This window comes from Moschus berezovskii, chromosome 14, assembly GCF_049115385.1.
Source record: "Moschus berezovskii isolate FMDL1 chromosome 14, NW_MosBer_1.0, whole genome shotgun sequence".
In the NCBI taxonomy this organism is placed as follows: domain Eukaryota; kingdom Metazoa; phylum Chordata; class Mammalia; order Artiodactyla; family Moschidae; genus Moschus; species Moschus berezovskii.
The window spans coordinates 72,692,344-72,712,361 of NC_142473.1; positions in this window are offsets into that span (position 1 = coordinate 72,692,344).

The following is a 20,018-nucleotide window of genomic DNA, read 5'->3' on the forward strand; positions in this document are numbered from 1 at the left end:
TAGACGCTGATTCATACCAGGAAAACATAGCTGCAAAACTGTTCTTCACATGAAGTATATAGATCATTTCTGCCAATCAGTCTTGTTGACTAAAAGTGTTTCTTTACTGTTGAAAATAGTGTTCAAATTTAATCTTCAAGAAGGTGTTTTATAATCCTACACGCTAAAAGAAATTTGGGATTTGAGAAACATTAAGGCTTCCCTGGTGGCTCAGAGGTTAAAGCGTCTGCCTCCAATGCGGGAGACCCGGGTTCAATCCCTGGGTCGGGAAGATCCCCTGGAGAAGGAAACGGTAACCCACTCCAGTATTCTTGCCTGGAGAATCCCATGGATGGAGAAGCCTGGTAGGCTACAGTCCACGGGGTCGCAAAGAGTCGGACACGACTGAGCGACAGAACGGAACGGAACGGAAGCTCTAAATAATACATATTGATCACTAACAGTATTCTTTGAAATACCTTCTTGTATCTTGCCAGCTTGAATGAGAAGAGACTAAATAATAAAACCATCATGTACATGAACAGATTCTACTGGAGTTATTTGATGCCATTATAAAAGAAAGGTCATGGCATTGTTAAATTCTGGTTGCAATCAGGAAGGTTCTCTTCTTGACAAAAAGAATAGGATATATAATTTCCCCCATTCCATTCTAGCACTGAGGTTGAAAACATTGTTCATGGAAGCAAAAATGGATACAGCACCTAGAACTCAGGTTTCTGGAGAAGAGAATTAGATCCAGGAAAATAGACGAAAAAAATATTTTCTTAAATGAATTATTGTCTACATTTTTACAGAAAATTGTAGAAACAAACAAAGCTTATGTGTAATTTGATCTATAACATATCAGTACTTAAAGTGAATTTAAAACTCTTAAATTCACACTTAAAATGTGTAATATTTATATCAGAAGCCTATTTTGTATGAGTAATTGTGTAAGGTTTAAAGTCTTAGTTGTATTGACTAAAAAAGATGCACAAAATAAAAGTTGCAAGTTAAGTTTTATTTGGGGAAAAATGAGGACTGTATCCAGGGAGACAGAACCTCAGATAGCTCTGAGAAACTGTTCCAAAGACATAGTGGAGTAAGATCAATATGTAAGATTGTGGTGAGGTGAGAGTTCAGTGCAATCAACTGCTTACTTTACAAGAGGTTTTCTGCTAGTCATGAGGAGCTGATGTCATCACGAAAGGTTTTAGTGCTTTTAGAGATACGGCAAGAGAACTCACTGGTCATAGCAAACACTCTCGTACAACAACACAAGAGAAGACTCAACACATGGACATCACCAGATGGTCAATACCGAAATAAGATTGATTACATTCTTTGCAGCCAAAGATGGAGAAGCTCTATGCAAAAACAAGACTGGGAGCTGACTGTGATTCAGATCATGAACTCCTTATTGCCAAATTCAGACTTAAATTGAAGAAAGTAAAGGAAAACCACTAGACCATTCAGATATGACCTAAATTAAATCCCTGATGATTATACAGTGGAAGTGAGAAATAGATTCAAGGGATTAGATCTGATAGACAGGGTGCCTGAAGAACTATGGACAGAGGTTTGTGACATTGTACAGGAGGCAGGGATCAAGACCATCCCCAAGAAAAAATATACAAAAAGGCAAAATGGTTGTCTGAGGAGGCCTTACATCAAATTACCAACATCCATTGGCTCCTCATAAAATCAAGAAAGTTCCAGAAAAACATTTACTTCTGCTTTATTGAATATGACAAAGCCTTTGACTGTGTGGATCACAGTAAACTGTGGAAAATTCTAAAAGAGGTGGGAACACCAGACCACCTGACCCGCCTCCTGAGAAATCTGTATACAGGTCAGGACTCAACAATTAGAACGATATGGAACAACAGACTGGTTCCAAATTGGGAAAGGAGTACATCAAGGCTGTATATTGTCACTCTGCTTATTTAACTTCTATGCAGAGTACATCATGAGAAATGCTGGACTGGATGAAGCACACACTGGAATCAAGATTGCCAAGAGAAATATGAATTACCTCAGCTGCAAACAACAGCACCCTTATGGCAGAAAGTGAAGAAGAGCTAAAGAACCTCTTGATGAAGGTGAAAGAGGAGAGTGGGAAAGTTGGCTTAAAACTCAACGTTCAGAAAACTAAGATCATGGCATCTGGTTCTATCACTTCATGGCAAATAGAGGGGGAAGCAATGAAAACAGTGAGAGAGTTTATTTTTTGGGACTCCAAAATCACTGCAGATGGTGACTTAAGCCATGAAATTAAAAGATGCTTGCTCCTTGGAAGAAAAGATATGAGCAACCTAGACAGCATATTAAAAAGCAGAGACATTACTTTGCCAACAAAGGTATGTCTGGTCAAGGATATTGTTTTTCCTGTAGTCATGTATGGATGTGAGAGTTGGACTATAAAGAGAGCTGAGTGCCAAAGAATTGATGTTTTTGAATTGTTGTGTTGGAGAAGACTCTTGAGAGTCCCTTGGACTGCAAGAAGATCCAACCAGTCCATCTGAAAGGAAGTCAGTCCTGAATATTCATTGCAAGGACTGATGCTGAAGCTGAAACTCCAATTCTTAGGCCACCTGATGCAAAGAACTGACTCATGTGAAAAGACCCTGATGCTAGGAACGATTGAAGGTGGGAGGAGAAGGGGATGACAGAGGATGAGATGCTTTGATGGCATCACCAACTCAATGGACATGAGTTTGAGTAAACTCCCGGAGTTGGTGATGGACAGGGTGGCCTGGCGTGCTGCCGTCCATGGGGTCACAAAGAGTTAGACATGACTGAGTAGCTGAACTGAAATGAACTGGACTAGATAGGAGGAAATGCAAGGATAAGGATCATGAAATAAGTTCCTGAAAATATCTAACTTTCTAAGACCTGTTCTACTAGTTTCCCTGGAGGACAGATTGCCTCCCTCTCCACTTTGAACTCCCTTCTGGATGTGTTAATGTCAACAGGTGCTGCAGCATAGGTTCGGTCTCCACTGAGGCAGATGGCAAATGCCCTTGGCAAGCACCAATTTGTAGTTGATGTTGCATAAGAGGGAAGACACTTTTGTGGACAATGTGTAGAGAAAGAACATGTGTGCACGCCTCACAGCTCTAAAGTTTAAGAATTCCTCTGTTAGACTGAATGAACAGTAGAGATTCTGACATTTGCAGATGCATCTGACTGTCAGTAGTACTGGACACAAGTCCATGTCTCCAACTCACAGTGAGGCCAAACAGTACTGAAACCTTGGAGTTTGGAGCAAAGAAAGATTTATTACAGATCGATGCAAGGAGATAGGTGGTGTATGCTCAGGAAAAATATTGAACTCCTAGGAGGCTTTCAGCAAAGCCTCTTTCAAGGCATAGTGAGGGAAAGGCGTGGTTAATTACAGACTTCTTGCTGTGGGATCCTTTGTTCTGGCAGCTGTCTGCATAGGTCAGGTCAAGACTTCTCTGTAAACCTTCAAGAAAACAAATGTTATTCTCTGTTCTGCAACTTTCTATCTACATCTGAATGGGCTCTTAAAGGTCTGTGTCTTGGGAATAGCCTATTCTTCATATTTCAGGCTATATATAACATTCTTTTACAAAAGATGCAGAGCCCAGATGACTGAGCACAGGCAACAAAGCACAAAGGTTAAAGTAAAAGATCTATTATGGAGTTAGATTTATTCTTTCTTATTGCATTGCCTATAAAAATAGACTCAAAGTCTTTATTTTGAATCTCAAAGCTGTCATAATACCACACTAGAGAGTTGGGCTTGAATGAGCCAGGATGAAATGTTTAGTAACATCGTGTTTTGAGATATAAAAAATAGATCCATAATACCTAATATTTTCATCAGTCTGAGTCAAGACAAGATGTCCAGTTATTCCAGAAAATCTGTCACTGCATTAGTGCTTATCTCAATATTATTCTGTATATTTTATGTTTTTCTTTCTACTCTTTCCCATTTTTGACTTTGTTCTTCAAACACCCCATTCAGGACACGTTCCCAAACTGATCTCCTTGAAAAATATGGCTCAACTAGATGGTAAAACACACAGACACTCACAAAGCAATTATAATAAAACTAGGTGGCATGATATCCTCACAAAACTCAAAATGCAAATGAGTAAGGATAATCCACAAAGAACCCAAATACCTGCATTTTGTCAGCATTTTTGTGAGAAGAAGCAGAGGGGGAAATTTGATTTGTACTTGATTTGATAGAAGAATATTCCTATACTAGACAAAAAGAATTCACAGGAAAATATCCCAGGCCAATGTGTGAACAGAAGGTGAACTTGGGGAAAATTTTGCCCAATCCAATAGTTTGTTGTTGTTCAGTCGCTCGGCTGTGTCTGACTCTTTGTGACCCCTGATAATGTTCCCATTATCGGAGACCAGGGTCCCTCAGTCCAACAGGAGTGATGCAGCTGGGCCCAGATGGATGCCTGCCCACAGTGAGATGCATTATTCTGGAGAAACCCTGGTCTCTGATCATGGGAACATGGACCTCTTATAATGGACAGTAAGCATGCCCACCTTTAGTTCCTTAGGAAGGCACTGTATCTGTCTTCCAAGGCTCTTTGCTATAGAAATATCCTTGAAAAGATAGTCTGGCACAGAGAACATTCAGAATGTATAGAATTTTGAGACAACTATAGAAGTATCTCCCTTCTTACAAAATGTCACCTAAAATAAGCAAGAATTAAATTATCTTTAGAATTCTCCATGGAAACATAAGATGATAATATGGCAAAATAGATTCTAAAATATTGAAGAAAAAGAATTTTAAACTCCGAATAGCATTGTTTATTTATTATGAAGGAGGAAATTGCAACCCACTGCAGTATTCTTGCTGGAGAAATCCATGGACAGAGGAGCCTGGTGGGCTGCAGTCCATGAGGTTGCTAAGAGTTGGACACAACTGTCAATGAACACTTTTATTTTCACTTAGCATTGTTTTCAGAGCTTTATTGATGGGTAATTTACATAAAATGCAATTCATATATTTTAAGTGAACAATTAAATGTGTTTTGACATATATAAAAACTCTCAAATAGTCTCCATCATTCAGATAATGGAAATACTCCATTATTTTTAAACATTTCATCTTGGACCTATTTGCTGTTTTGTGTATTTCTGCTCTTTGGATTTAATTTGTTATTTGTTTTCTGGTGGCTCAGAGGATAAAGCCTCTGCCTCCAATGCAGGACACCTGGGTTCGATCCCTGGTTCGGGAAGATCCCCTGGAGAAGGAAATGGTAACCCACTTCAGTATTCTTGCCTGGAGAATCCCATGGACGGAGAAGCCTAGTAGGCTACAGTCCACGGGGTTGCAAAGAGTCAGACACGACTGAGCGACTTCATTTCACTTCACTTCACTTCACTTCTTCTTCATTAAAGTAGAAAGTAAGCTTTTTTTTCTATTATAGGTCCTAAGTGTTATATTTTTTTTGTACTGCATTAATTAAATCTGTGTAATTTCAGGTGTTGTGTTATTATTTTTTTTTACTTCAAAATACTTTCTAATTTCTATTTTGATTTCCTCTTTAATCCATGTGTAATTGAGTAGTGTGTTGTTTAGCTCCCATGTGTTTTTTTTATCCCTATATTATTATTGACTTATTTAATTCCACTATTTTCAGAGAACACCATTGATATATTTTGAAATTTTAAAATTTATTAAGACTTCTTTAGTGGCCCATGTAAGGTCAGTCTTGGGGAATATTTTCTGTACCATTGAAAAGAGTTTATAGTCTGCTATAATTAGGTGAAATATTGTATAAGCACTGATTAATACAGATGGTAATGCTCAAATCTTTTATATTCTGACTGAATTTCTATTTACTTCTTTTATAAATTATATAGAAATATTTGAATAATACTATATTTGTGTATTTCTCCTTAAAGTTCTACCAGTTTTTGGCACATTTATTTTGATGCACTGTTAGGTATATAAAGATTTAAAGCTACAAGGTCTTTTTGATGAATTAAATACAGTATGATTACAAATTGACCTTCTTTATCTCTGGTAATATTTTTGCTTAGAATGGACTTTATCAATATTACAATAGATGTCCAAGCTTTCTTTGGTTAGCCTAAAAGTGTATATTTCTCATTTTTTTAAATTTAAATGAATTGTGCCTATTTTTAAGTGTTTCTTTTTAGGCTCAATATACTTGGGTCTATTTATTTGCATACTCTGATCACAAATATAAAGTATTATTTTCACAAACCATAACAAGGAGGCATGCTATCAACATGACTTATGACTATATGTTGAACTTGATCACTTGGCTGAAGGAGTTTTTGTCAGATTTCTCAATGGTAAGTTTCTTTCCACTCCTATGTATATTGTATTCTTTGGAAGGAAGTCACTATGTGCAACCCACATGAAGAAGTGGAATTATCTTCAAGAATTTAGAAATTAAGCAAAATATTCTCATATATTTCCCCATATACTTACCAGGATTCTTCATTCTTTTGTGTACATTCATATTTTCTTCTTGTATAATTTTCTTACAGACTGAAGTCTTATGTTAATATTTTTGTAGTATAAGTCTTTTGTAATGAGTCATTTCAACTTTTATACGTAATTAATAACTTTTATTTCAGCTTTATTTTTGAAAGACATTATTATTGAAAAATCTTTGCAATAAAAATGTAAAGTGGTAGTTATCAAATAAAAATTGTTCATTAAGGATAGAGAAGGATTACAGGCAGATCTTTGCCAACTGAGCCACAAAGGTAGCCCAATTCATAAAGTAATGATTCAGTTCAAAAAATAAAATAGATAATTTAAATATATATATAGTACATAGTTTCCCATTTTCCTGAATTGTGATACCAAACTCTCAATTTTATTTTCTAGCTTCATCTCTATTCTTTAAAAAGAAAAAAATAACTACTTTAAAGAGGCTGTAATTTGACATTTTTATGGCAAAGATTTGTTATTTTTATCTATAAAGCCTTCAAAATGGGTTGATAATCAACTTACTAGAAATCTCATGCTTTTTTTCCTCTTAATCACTTTTTAAAATCTTCAGGTATAAATTAATCATACAGAAACCCTAAAAATTAGAAGTCAGAATAAAAAAATGTTTCCCTTTGTAGACTCTGCTTTCTGGAATAAAAAGAGACTAGTCGAACCATAACATGAAATGAGCTTTAAAAACAAGAAAAGAAGAGGAAAGAAGCCACAGCAAAAGTTGTATTTCAAAAGCCTCGTGAAATTTGTAATCATTTCTATTATTCCAGTATTATATACTAGTTGTATTGTAAGTCTATCTGCTTGTATATACATAGTGAATATATATATATATTTTAATTTGCTGGGTAAACACAATGCAAAAACCCAGAAAAAAATGATGTTATGTTTTTAATGCTTATAATATAAAACATTTGACACTGATATGTAAGCTGAGAAGTCTGAGGTTTTACTATAAAAATTGATTTTCCTATCATTTTTTTGTCCTTCATAATGTATTTCCATACTGGAAGGGTGACCATATAATTTATCACCTGTTGTTTAAAAAATTGTTATTGGTGTATAGTTGATTTTACAATGTTACGTGAGTTTCAGGTGTAAAGCAAGGTGAATCTGTTATAAATATAGATATATCCACAGCTTTTTAGAATTTTTTCCCATATACTCCACTGAAGAGTATTGAGTAGCATACCCTGTGCTATACAGTAGGTCCTTATTAGTTATCTATTTTATATATGGTAGGGTGTATGTGTCAATCCAAATTTTATGCTTTAATAATGCTACATGTATTCCTTTCTCCAAATGTTTTTAAATTATTTATTTATTTTCTCTGAAAAATAAATTTAATCTTGCCTCCAACTCAAAAATGCTATTTTGTAAGCAAATATATGTTTATAGTATGCAAAACTTTTGTGTGTTTTGTATGCAAGTGATATAAATACACACACAATAGTCTTCAAATATTTGTTGTCAGAATGTTATTAAATATTGTTTTAGCAAACAAGAGTGGTGAACACTTGTTGAGGAGCCTTGACAACAAGGAGAAAATAAGAATTCATAGTAAGAGCTGAAAAAGATCATAATCTATCATAGTACTGATAACAATCAATAACAACAATTATCAGTTTTGCACTTACTCTGAATTGTATTTTTCTAATGTCGAAACCAAGACACTGAGCATCCATGTCACCTATTTTTAATGACAGAGCAGGGTGAACGACAGTGCTACCAGGGCTCTGCGTGTGTGACAAGCTAAATCGCTTTAGTTACGTCTGACTCTTTCTGGCCCTATGGATCATAGCCTGCCAGGCTCCTCTGACTGTAGGATTCACCAGGCAAGGATATTGAAGTGGGTTGCCTCCTTCAAGGGATCTTCCCGACCCAAGGATCAAACTTAGGTCTCTTATGTCTCCTGCGTTGGCAGGTGGCTTCTTTACCGCTAACGCCATCTGGGACGCCAGGTCCCAGGACTAGTTTTCTCCAAACAGCCTTATTGATATATAATTCATACACCAGGACATGAAATTTTAAAACAAAAGTTTGATACTTCAAAAAGGTTTGTATTTATAAAAGGTGCTTCAAGCTGTCCAGTTCCAAGCCTGAGGAAATGTGTATTTACTCTTTTTTTTTTTTTGAACCTTGCAAGAAACATTAATTTTACTGAAGCTTTCAACTCCCTCATTTTACTGATAAGGAAATTGAGCCCCAACGAAGTAAAGAGTCCTGCATGACTATACAGCATATTAGTAGCACAGTAGAAATTAGAGCAGCGTGCTTCACGTTCAGTGTACCGAAATGAGCCAATCCTCTCTCTGTTTTTGGTCCTCATCCATGTTCACAGTTTGTTTTTATGTTGCTTTATGTACAAGATGGACACAACTCAGGAGAATACAGATTGTTTACAACAAACAGCCTTTCTTCTTTCAAGGTTCATTGTGTCAGTGTGTAGTCTTTATTCTTTCCTTTTAGTTTTTGTACCTAATGCATTTGCTGTATTTTCCTGCCTGTGAAGTATATTTGAAAAAAGTCCAAAAAACTCAGCAGTGCCTTTTACTAGCCTTGGTTGAAATCTCTGACCATGCTTTAAAATTTAAGGTGTTTTTTCCTTTTTAAAAGACTTTATTTTTTAGAGCAATTTTACATTCACAGCAAAATTGAGCAGAAAGCATAGAGCATTCCCATGTAGTCCATGTTCCTAAACAAACACAGCCTTCGCCACTATTAGCCTCCTGAACCAGAGTGGTACATTTGTTACAACTGATGAACCTACAGTAACATAACAACGTCACCCTAAGTCTGTAATTCACCTCAGGGTTCACTCTTGACGTTTTGCCTTCTATGAGTTAGGACAGATGTTTAATGATATGTACTCATCATTGTAGTATCATATACAGGAGTTTCACTGCCATAAAAATCCCTGGTGCCCCACCTGTTCATCCTTCCTTCTCTCCTACCAAGCTATGTCTATTTTCCTAAAATACTATTGATACACTAAAAATATTCCCATTATGCTTTCAGTAATATAATTATATAAGCTATAATAGCAAAGACAGACAAACACAAAATCTGCACTAAAACAGCCCCCCCCTTATATATTTTGTAGAGAGAAACTGATGCTGTGATAATTTTAATACTGGCCATAAAAGAAATGAAGAGGAAGGTGCCTCTTGAGTTCAGTTTCTTTTGCTTTATCACACCAATGTTTTACATTTTTCTTTGTACGAGAGAGATATAAAAATGTAACATACATTTTGGAAATAGAGAATCCTTTGGGAAATGAAAAGTCCCCGCTATGTTCTTTCATACACAAGAAGCATATGATACTTGAGGGAGACCTCTTCAAATTTGGTGCCATCAAATTTCTTTAAAGTCTGTTGGAAATAAATACCAGGCTGGATCAGACATGGACATTTCTATTATCTTATCCCCAAATGTTGCTTTGTGTGAGCTCACTAGTTTTTAAGATCTCTTTCTTTTGTTAATGCTTCTTATTTAATGTAGAGCACAAAAGCAAAAAATCCTTCACTTTTCGCTGTATTATATACTGGAAAGGGAATGACGTACTTCGGGGTTATTTTTCATTCAGACAAGACAGTTTTACAATTATGACAATTTTTCTTAATTATTAGTGTTATATCTTAATTGGGTTATATTGACAATAAATGAAAATTCTTCATCTACATTTTTAAAGCTGACACTGGGAAATAAAATTTCAGTTAGAGAAAATTCAAGTGGCTTTCTTAGGAGAGATAATAACAGGCTTCCCACTCGGTAATTTCTTTCTTGAATGCTTAATATAAAAGGATTTGAGCTTAATTTTGCCAATGTGCTTTTTCAGTAAGTAGAACAGTACAAACACATTTGATGAAAGTTTTCTGAGAAGCAGGACTACTTTTTTTTTTTATCCATCTTAAAATTTCAGTTGCTAATATAAAGACTCCTGAAAGTCTTAAATGTTATTGACAAATATCTGTGTTAAGTGTATTTGTGTGTTAGTCTCTCAGACATGTCCAACTTTTTGCAACCCCATGGACTGTGGCCCACCGGGCCCCTTTGTCTATGGGATTCTCCATGCAAGAATAGTGGAGTGGGTTGCCATTTCTTTCTCCAGGGGATCTTCCGGATCCAGGGATCAAACCTGGGTCTCCTGCATTTTGGGCAGATTTTTACCATTTCAACCACCTAAGAAGAGCATGTTAAGTGTATAGATATTAGTAATAAGAAATAATAGCTAATAGTTAACATTTTATTGAGGATATTATGTGCCAAACATTTTGCATTCACTTACTGACTTTATGCCAGGCGACTTCATGAGATGTCTACTTTCTCTCTGTTTACAGTAAAGGAAACTGAATCTAATTAAACCCACCCATTGAACAAGTGTTAAAGCATGATTCAGCAGTGAAATATTTCAATGTACCTATTATAAACATATTCAAAGAATTAAAATAAACTATATTTAAGGAATTAAAGGGAAATATGACAACACATAGGAAGTATCAATAGAGAGATAGACTTGAACACTATAGAAATTCTGAAGTTGAAAGCTACAGTTACTGAAATCAAAAATTAAAAATTAACTAGCTAGGCTCAACAACAGATTTGAGTTAGTTAAGTCATCCATGTTGTTTGTGGTTATTGTTTGCATGGTGTAATTATTTCAGTGCTGGAACTTCCTATCTGTTTATCCCTTTGGATCTAAAGTATGTTCCTTATAGCCATCATAAAGTTGGATTTCTTTCTTTCATCTAGTCTAATAATATCTACATTTTAATTGGAGTGTCTAGTCCAGTTCAGTTCAGTGCAGTTCAGTCACTCAGTCATGTCTGACCCCATGAATCGCAGCACGCCAGGCCTCTCTGTCCATCACCAGCTCCCGGAGTTCACCCAACCTCATGTGCATTGAGTCAGTGATGCCATCCAGCCATCTCATCCTGAGCCCAATCCCTCCCAGCATCAGGGTCTTTTCCAGTGAGTCAACTCTTCACATGAAGTACCCAAAGTATTGGAGCTTCAGCCTCAGCATCAGTCCTTCCAATGAATATCCAGGACTGATCTCCTTTAGGATGGACTGGTTGGATCTCCTTGCAGTCCAGGGAACTCACAAGAGTCTTCTCCAACACCACAGTTCAAAAGTATGAATCCTTCGGCACTCAGCTTTCTTCACAGTCCAACTCTCACATCCATACATGACCATTGGAAAAACCATAACCTTCACTAGGCGGGCCTTTGTTGGCAAAGTAATATCTCTGCTTTTTAATATGCTATCTAGGTTCATCATAACTTTCCTTCCAAGGAGTAAGCATCATTTAATTTCATGGCTGCAATCAGCATCTGCAGTGATTTTGGAGCCAAAAAAAAAATTAAAGTCTGACACTGTTTCCCCGTCTATTTGCCATGAAGTGATGAGACCAGATGCCATGATCTTAGTTTATTGAATGCTGAGCTTTAAGACAACTTTTTCACTCTCCTCTTTCACTTTCATCAAGAGGCTTTTGCGTTCCTCTTCACTTTCTGCCATAAGGGTGGTGTCATCTGCATATCTGAGGTTATTTTAAATGGTTTCTTTTTTAAAAAAATATTTATTTTTGATTGAATGATAATTGCTTTACAGTATTGCATTGTTTTCTGCCATACATCAGCTTGAATCATCCATAGGTATACATATGTCCTCTTCCTTTTGAACCGCCCTCCCACATCCCACCCCATCCCACCACTCTAGCTTGTTACAGAGCTTCAGCTTGGTTCCCTGGGTCATACAGCAAAGTCCCGTTGGCTGTCTATATTACATAGGGTAGTGCATTTGTTTCCATGTTCTCTCTCCATTTGTCCTACCCTCTCCTTCCTTCCACCCCCATGTGCATAAGTCTGTTCTCTATGTCTGCATTTCCATCACTGCCCTACAAACAGGTTCATCAGTACCATCTTTCTAGATTCTATATATATGTGTTAATATATGATATTTTTTTCTCTTTCTGACTTAAGTTTTTTCTTGGAATTTAAATTTTTAGTTATTCTTAAATTACTCCTTAATTTATCATAATCTACTTCATGTTTCTACTGACTTAAATTCTGTAAATAATAGGAAATACACTCCATATGTCTGTTTTTCCTCATTCCTTATGTCTTGATTGATATATATATCACAACTATGTTAAAATTAAACACTATAGTGTTATAGTCTTACTGCTATTTTACACATAATTATGGTTTTAAAGAAATTTAGAGAAGAAAAGATAAATACGTATTAATGCAGGCTCATTGAGCCTGTATGTGAGAGTTGGACCATAAAAAAGGCTGAGTGCTGCAGAATTGATGTTTTTGAACTGTGGCGCTGGAAAAGACTCTTGAGAGTCCCTTGGACTGAAAGGAGGTCAAGCCAGTCAATCCTAAAGGAAATCAATCCTGAATATTCATTTGAAGGACTGATGTGAAGCTGAAGCTGCAATATTTGGCTACCTGATGTGAAGAGCTGCCCAGCTGGGAAAGACCCTGATGCTGGGAAAGATTGAGGGCAGGAGGAGAAGGGAGCAACATAGGATAACATGGTTGGATGGCATCATTGACTCAATGCACATGAGTTTGAGCAAACTCTGGGAGATGGTGAAGGACAGGGAAACCTTGCATGTTACAGTCCATGGGGCAGCTGAGAGACTGAACAAATTTAAGCCCATATATTTATAATTTTTCCCACTCTTCACTTTTTCCTATACATTCAAATTATAACCTGGTATCAATTTATTTTTACTTAAAAGCCTTCTTTAGTATTGCTTGTAGGGCATGTAAACGAGCAATAAATTCTGTTTTTATTATTCTAGGAATGTCTTAATTTGGTCTTTGATTTTGAAGGATAATCTTGATAAATATAGACTAGTTTATTGACAAGGTTTTTTTTTTTCTTTCAGCAATTTGAGTCTATCATTCTACTGCTGCCTAGCCACACTTGTTTGTGTGGAGCAGTCAGTTGTTAAACATGTTGTTATTTTCTTGTACTACCGATTTGTTTTTCTCTCATTTCTTTCAGGTTTTGTTGTGTTTTGCTTGTCTTCGTCTTTCAGTACGTTGATTATGGTATGTCTACTTGGGTATCTTTTTGTGTTTATTCCTTTTGGAATTCCTTACGCTATTTTACCTTATTTTTCTTCTAATTTGGGAAGCTTTTGGTCATTATGTCTGTAAATATTTTTCTTCCCTTTTCTCTCTCACTAAACCCAGTCTGTACCCTCTGGCAGCAGGGGTTTTGATATTACAACCAAACTTGTGAAAACAACCATTCTTACAAATGAGCCTACAGCCGGGGACTGGGAATATACCTAGGCAAGAAGGTGATAAATTCCCTTTGTTCTTCCTTAAATTTCTAGAAGATTTTCATTAATAATTACATGTCAGTTGGCTGTTTTCCTATTGTTGTTTTCCAGAGCCCTGAAATTGCTGTCTTTGATACTTTGTCTTATTTTATACTTGTACTGGGGGAAAGACTTTACTTACCTCTTCTTGCTACCATTGCTAGAACATAGAAACTTTTCTTCTTTTTATTTAACTCAGTCACCCTAATCATCCTATATAATTAGTTTTTCACAAAACAATACTTTTTATTAGATGATTATATGAATAAAAAGCAGCTATTTTCTAAAATTAATTTGTTTCCTGTCAAATATTATTTTCATATTTATACTATCCCTAAAATTTTTTTATCTTTTTAGTCAGGGCTTCCCTGATAGATCAGTTGGTAAAGAATTGGCCAGCAATGCAAGAGACCTCAGTTTGATTCCTGGATGGGGAAGATCCCGTGGAGAAGGGATAGGTTACCCACTCCAGTATTCTTAGGCTTCCTTTGTAGATCAGCTGGTAAAGAATCTGCCTGCAATGTGGGAGACCTGGGTTTAATTCCTGGGTTGGAAAGATCCCCTGGAGAAGGAAAAGGCTATCCACTCCAGTATTCTGGCCTGGAGAATTCCATGGACTGCATAGTCCATATTGGAGTTGCAAAGAGCTAGACATGACTGAGCGACTTTCACTTCACTTCACTTTAAAATCTAGAAAAATGTGAACCACCTGTTATGGTTTAGTGACTTATTTTGGTTATTGTTTAGTCAATAAGTCATGTCCAGCTCTAATATTTAAAAAACATTTTGACATATTCTGAACTGTGGTGAACATTATATCAACTGAGTTTGCCAGTGGCAAAATATGTGAATTATCCTTGCTTCTGCACTTTTTCCCTTAATGTGCTAGAAACTCCCACATCACACTCCCTTCACCATCACCACTGCCCAAATCCTTAAATTTTCATCCACGTTCATTGAGTTGCCTGAAATTCCTTCCCCTCTGGGTGGACTAAAAGGCTGAATCCCCACATCCACACAGGTGCTTAAACTGCCTGTGTGACTCTAATGTAAAATGTAAAAATGTAAAGCTAGAAGTAGTAAATTATTAAACAATAAGACTCTAAAGATAAGAAGTCTACAGGAAAAGCCATAATGGGTAGTCCTCAGTAACAAAATTAAAAGAAAAAGGGATTTTCAGTGATTAGGGAAGGAGGAACAGAAACTAACTTGCAATAAAATTTGTGTTGCAGACAAACTCCTTCTACTAAAGCTGGAAGAAGAGTAGTGAAACTGATCATTCTCCTTTATGTCTGATTTATTTTAAGATGATAAGTATTTTATTTTAAAATTTTATTTATTTATTGGAGTATAATTGTTTATAATGTTTTGTTAGTTTCTGCTGTACAACAAAATCGATCAGCTACATATATACATATATCCCGACTCTCTTAAGCCTTCCACACCTCTAGGTCATCACAGAGCACTGAGCTGAGCTCCTTGTGTTATACATATATATATTAGGGCCTCTGTCACACACACACACACATATATATATATATATGTATAAATATAAGGGCATCTGTCATCCTATGAGTTTGTCAAACAGTATGCTGGCTCTATATTGTTAAAGGATAACACCTTTGAAATTCACTTTGCCCTTATAAAATGGGATTTTTCAAACTAGGAACAAAAAAATAACCATACAATTCAGATACTCAGCTAGAAGTAAATTTACATGCTTTACAATGTCAAATGTTCCTGGTTACGCAGTGATGGTACTGGTTCAAAATATGTGTCTGATTTCTTGGGAGAAAATTTAACTTCAACATCTTTTAAGTTGATATTCAAGCAAACTTATAGTGGGCAGCTATAAAAATGCTAATAGAGACTCTTGCATCTTGGCTGAAGGCATCTTAGAATAAAGTCACTGTTCAGATTTGCTGTCCTTCGAGTGAAAACGAAAATGTTAGGAGAAGGGGCCCTGGGGAGAGTTGATTTTTCTGTGTGGCTGCACCTCTCCACCACGCTCCACAGCACCGTTTTTCCCTTCCATCTGCTTCTCCACCCTGCAGATCACTTTCTTGGGATCTGAAGAAATTGTGCAGAAAAGTATTGAAATAAAATCTAAATGTGGTCTTTCTGATATGTCATGCTCTGTAAAACACTAGAAACACACATAAGTTAATTTTCCTCTCATCTGTTTGCATTTTATTTTCTATTTGAATGACTGGTAATTGCACAGATATGTGAAATACATTAGAAATCCCAGAAGAGTACAAATGCTTCTTCCCATTTGATTATATTAAGATCTTATTTCCAGTCCAGGACAAGTAGGAGAAGGTGCACACTAATAAAATAAATTTTGAATATTTGTTCAGGATATAGACAAATAATATTCATTCGTCTACTTTTCCTGTTAAAGATATACATTCAAACCCAAATCTGTGGGACATAAAATATTTTCCACCCCTGATCAACGCTATTGAAGAATTTATTATTTTCAATTGATTCAAAACTTTGTTCACTGTCTCTTAAGTCTTTAAAATAGAGCTTTTAAGGAAAAATCAGTCTCAAAACTGGTCTGGGAGAGTTTAAATAATATTTGTATGACAATCATTCTAATAAATGTGGTCTAAGTGACAATAAAATGTTTGATAAGGGCTTAATCTGTGTGTCAAAGGGATAAAGACATTACTTCCTACTGTAATGAATAAATTAGATTTTATGGAAAATGCCCTTGAAGAATAGAGCAGAATCAGTTGAAATAGCACTGGCAATTGCAGAGAGATTTGAAAGTAGTTAGCACAGTTGAAGATCAATACGTGATTTTTGTGGGGAGAAGGTGAAGGAATATTAATGTGTGAGATGAAATATTGGCAGATAAATCAGAAAGGTTTTGGGTCAGTTCCTGCTGGAAGGAAAAGAAGACTTTGTAATGTTGACAATATAGACATTCAGAGGTGAATTTTCCATAGTGGGGATGAAGTTTTAGACTTAGGGCACCTAATCCACTTTGATACCTTCTAAGGCCTAGAAGAACCTAGTGATACAGTCACACAATCAAGTAGGTTATTGTTGTTGATAAATTGCAAAGGTCATATATTTCATGAACTTCCCTGGTGGCTCAGCGGTAAAGAATCTACCTGCAATGCAGGAGACATAGGAGATCCTGGTTCAATCCCTGGTCAGGAAGATCCCCTGGAAAAGAAAATGGTCACCCACTCCAGTATTCTTGCCAGGGAAATCCCATGAACAGGGGAGCCTGGAGGGCTACGGTCCATGGGGTCACAAAAGAGTCAGACAAGACCGAAGCAACTGAGCATGACATATGATAGATGGTTAAAATAGTGAGCTCTTGCCCACTGAGCAATGGGCAATGAGCTTTTGCCCATTTTTCTTCTGTCACATTTCCCTTTATGTTCTGTGATGGTGGATGATGCACTTCAGAGATCGGAATAAAATGAAGTTGAGTTGGGGATATGTTTATGTTAAATACATTTGCTTTGTATTCATGTGCACCTATGTGTATGCACATGTGTGTATGTGAGTGTACAACCCTAAATTCTGTCATGCATTTATCACTTCTGTTACCTATCTCCTGCATTTATTGGGCATGATGAGATCTGTTTACATAGCTATATGACCTCTGACCCTACCAATTTGTGTTGCTCTCCCTCTGCAAAATCCCTATGAAAATGTATATTAGAAGACACAGTGAAATATTTTCCTAATCTCTCTATAGAAAATGATGTAATAAAATGTTTGCTAAATGAACATGCAAGCAGAGTATCTAGTTAAGGAAAGTAGAAAAATAAATATTATAGCTTTGCATAAGTTTATTAATAAATATACATTTTTGTGAAATTTTTCTGGTTTTTTGAGTTGGCAATTTATTGCAATTTCCTATTTCTTTTCAAAAGCAATTCAAATTGATATATGATTTTTATTTATATATTTTATAATCTTTTCCTTAAAGCAGACCTTCCAGTCAGTATAAGCTTCCCCCAAAAGTAAATTCACATTTTGTTGATAGTTTTTGATGGTATGGTTATTGTTTTTAAAGAGTGTAATATGATCATAATTCTACTTTTGTCATGACGAACAATGATTGCCAGCAAAACCGCAAGTTAACATAAAAATGAGGCAATTATTGACCTTTCATGCTATAGTGTTAATAACATAATCTACAAATCATAGTGATGTTAAGTGGGCAATAAATTACTTAGATATATTTTAGTAAATATCACTGAAAAGTCTTAGTGATACTATAGTACAATATCTTAGAAAATTCTCCAAATTCATGTAAAAATAGATTATTAGAATAATAGAATATAAATAGAACATGTGGTTTTAAGTTTTTTAATTTATTTTCAAAATCATACTGATTTCCTTGTTGTTATAAGCTGATTATTAACATTGACACAGTTAAGGACAGCCTGTCTCACCAACAGTAAAATTTAAACAAATATGCTCAATAAACCTGCCTTTTTTTGCCTAATTTCTGAGCAAAACGAACTATAGTTAACATAGAAATTTCAAGTTAAGAAGAGCTAAACTATGCTTCATTATCAATTTAGTGGTGTCATCTGCATGTCTGAGGTGATTGATATTTCTCCTGGCAATCTTGATTCCAGTGTGTGCTTCCTCCAGCCAAGCATTTCTCATGATATACTCTACATAGAAGTTAAATAAGCAGGGTGACAATATACAGCCTTGATGTACTCCTTTTCCTATTTGGAACCAGTCTGTTCTATGTCCAGTTCTAACTATTGCTTCCTGACCTGAATACAGGTTTCTCAAGAGGCAGGTCAGGTGGTCTGTTATTCCCATCTCTTTCAGAATGTTCCACAGTTTATTGTGATCCACACAGTCAAAGGCTTTGACATAGTCAATAAAGCAGAAATAGATGTTTTTCCGGAACTCTCCTGCTTTTGCGATGATCCAGCGGATGTTGGCAATTTGATCTCTGGTTCCTCTGCCTTTTCTAAAATCAGCTTGAACTATGGAAGTTCACTGTTCATGTATTGCTGAAGCCTATTAAATAAATAAATAAATATTTTGTTTTAAATAACATAGCAGCAAGTATTTGAACTAAGCATAAAATGACACAAACGAATGTAATAAACTGTGTCATTGTACTCTTAAGTTTAGGAAATATTTTTCTCTAAATGTTGGAAGTTAGAGGATTAAGCAGCGAGAAAAATTAAACAACTGACTCATCCAATATCCTTATTTTACAGATGAAGAAACAGAGGTAAATCCATTTATTCATGGGTACACATCTAGATAATTTATTACCCTGACTCCCAGTGTTTATTTCCTTTTTCTTACTAAGGTTGGCAAATAAATAGCACTCATGTCTTTACTGCCACTCCCAGATCCAAAGTGGAAATGTACAGCATTCTTTCCAACTAAATTTTAGCCTTTAGGTCCTCAGCCTCAGAATGCTTACCACAATCCCCTCAGCAATTATTTCCACTTGATCATGTTTAGCTATCACGATGAAACCTATAAAAATAAATCACAAAAAGTAATCTCCATATAACAAATTTTGTTCTGTCCTTTTTCTAGTGACTCACCAAACTTTTATTGAGCAATGAGCTTAAGGATTAATCAATCGCTCTTTTCATTTCAAGTAAGAATATTAAATATTTCATGTGGACCTCAGCAGATCTCTACAGACTCCATAATATCTGATCCCAATATCAAATTCTATAGATGTTAACGACTTTTTTTATTTTTATTTTATTTTTTTATAGAGTCTTGTTTTATTTTATTTTATTTTTTTGACTTTTTTTTTTTTTTGAACAGAGGAAAATTTATGCGTCGAACCTGGACTGGTCACTTATGATAATATACATGCTACAATTCCATTCTCCCCAATCATTCCACCTTCACCCTCTCCCACAGAGTCCCAAAGACTGTTCTAAATGCCTATGTCTCTTTTGCAGTCTCTTATACAGGGTTCAGGTTACCATTTTTCTAAATTCCATATATATGCGTTAATATACAGTATTGATGTTCTTCTTTCTGGCTTACTTCACTCTGTATAATTGGCTCCAATTTCATCCACCTCATTAAAACTGATTCAAATGCATTCTTTTTGATGGCTGAGAAATACTCCATTGTGTATATGTACCAAAGCTTTCTTATCCATTCATCTGCAGATGGACATCTAGGTTGCTTCCATGTCCTGGCTATTATAAACAGTGCTGCAATGAACATTG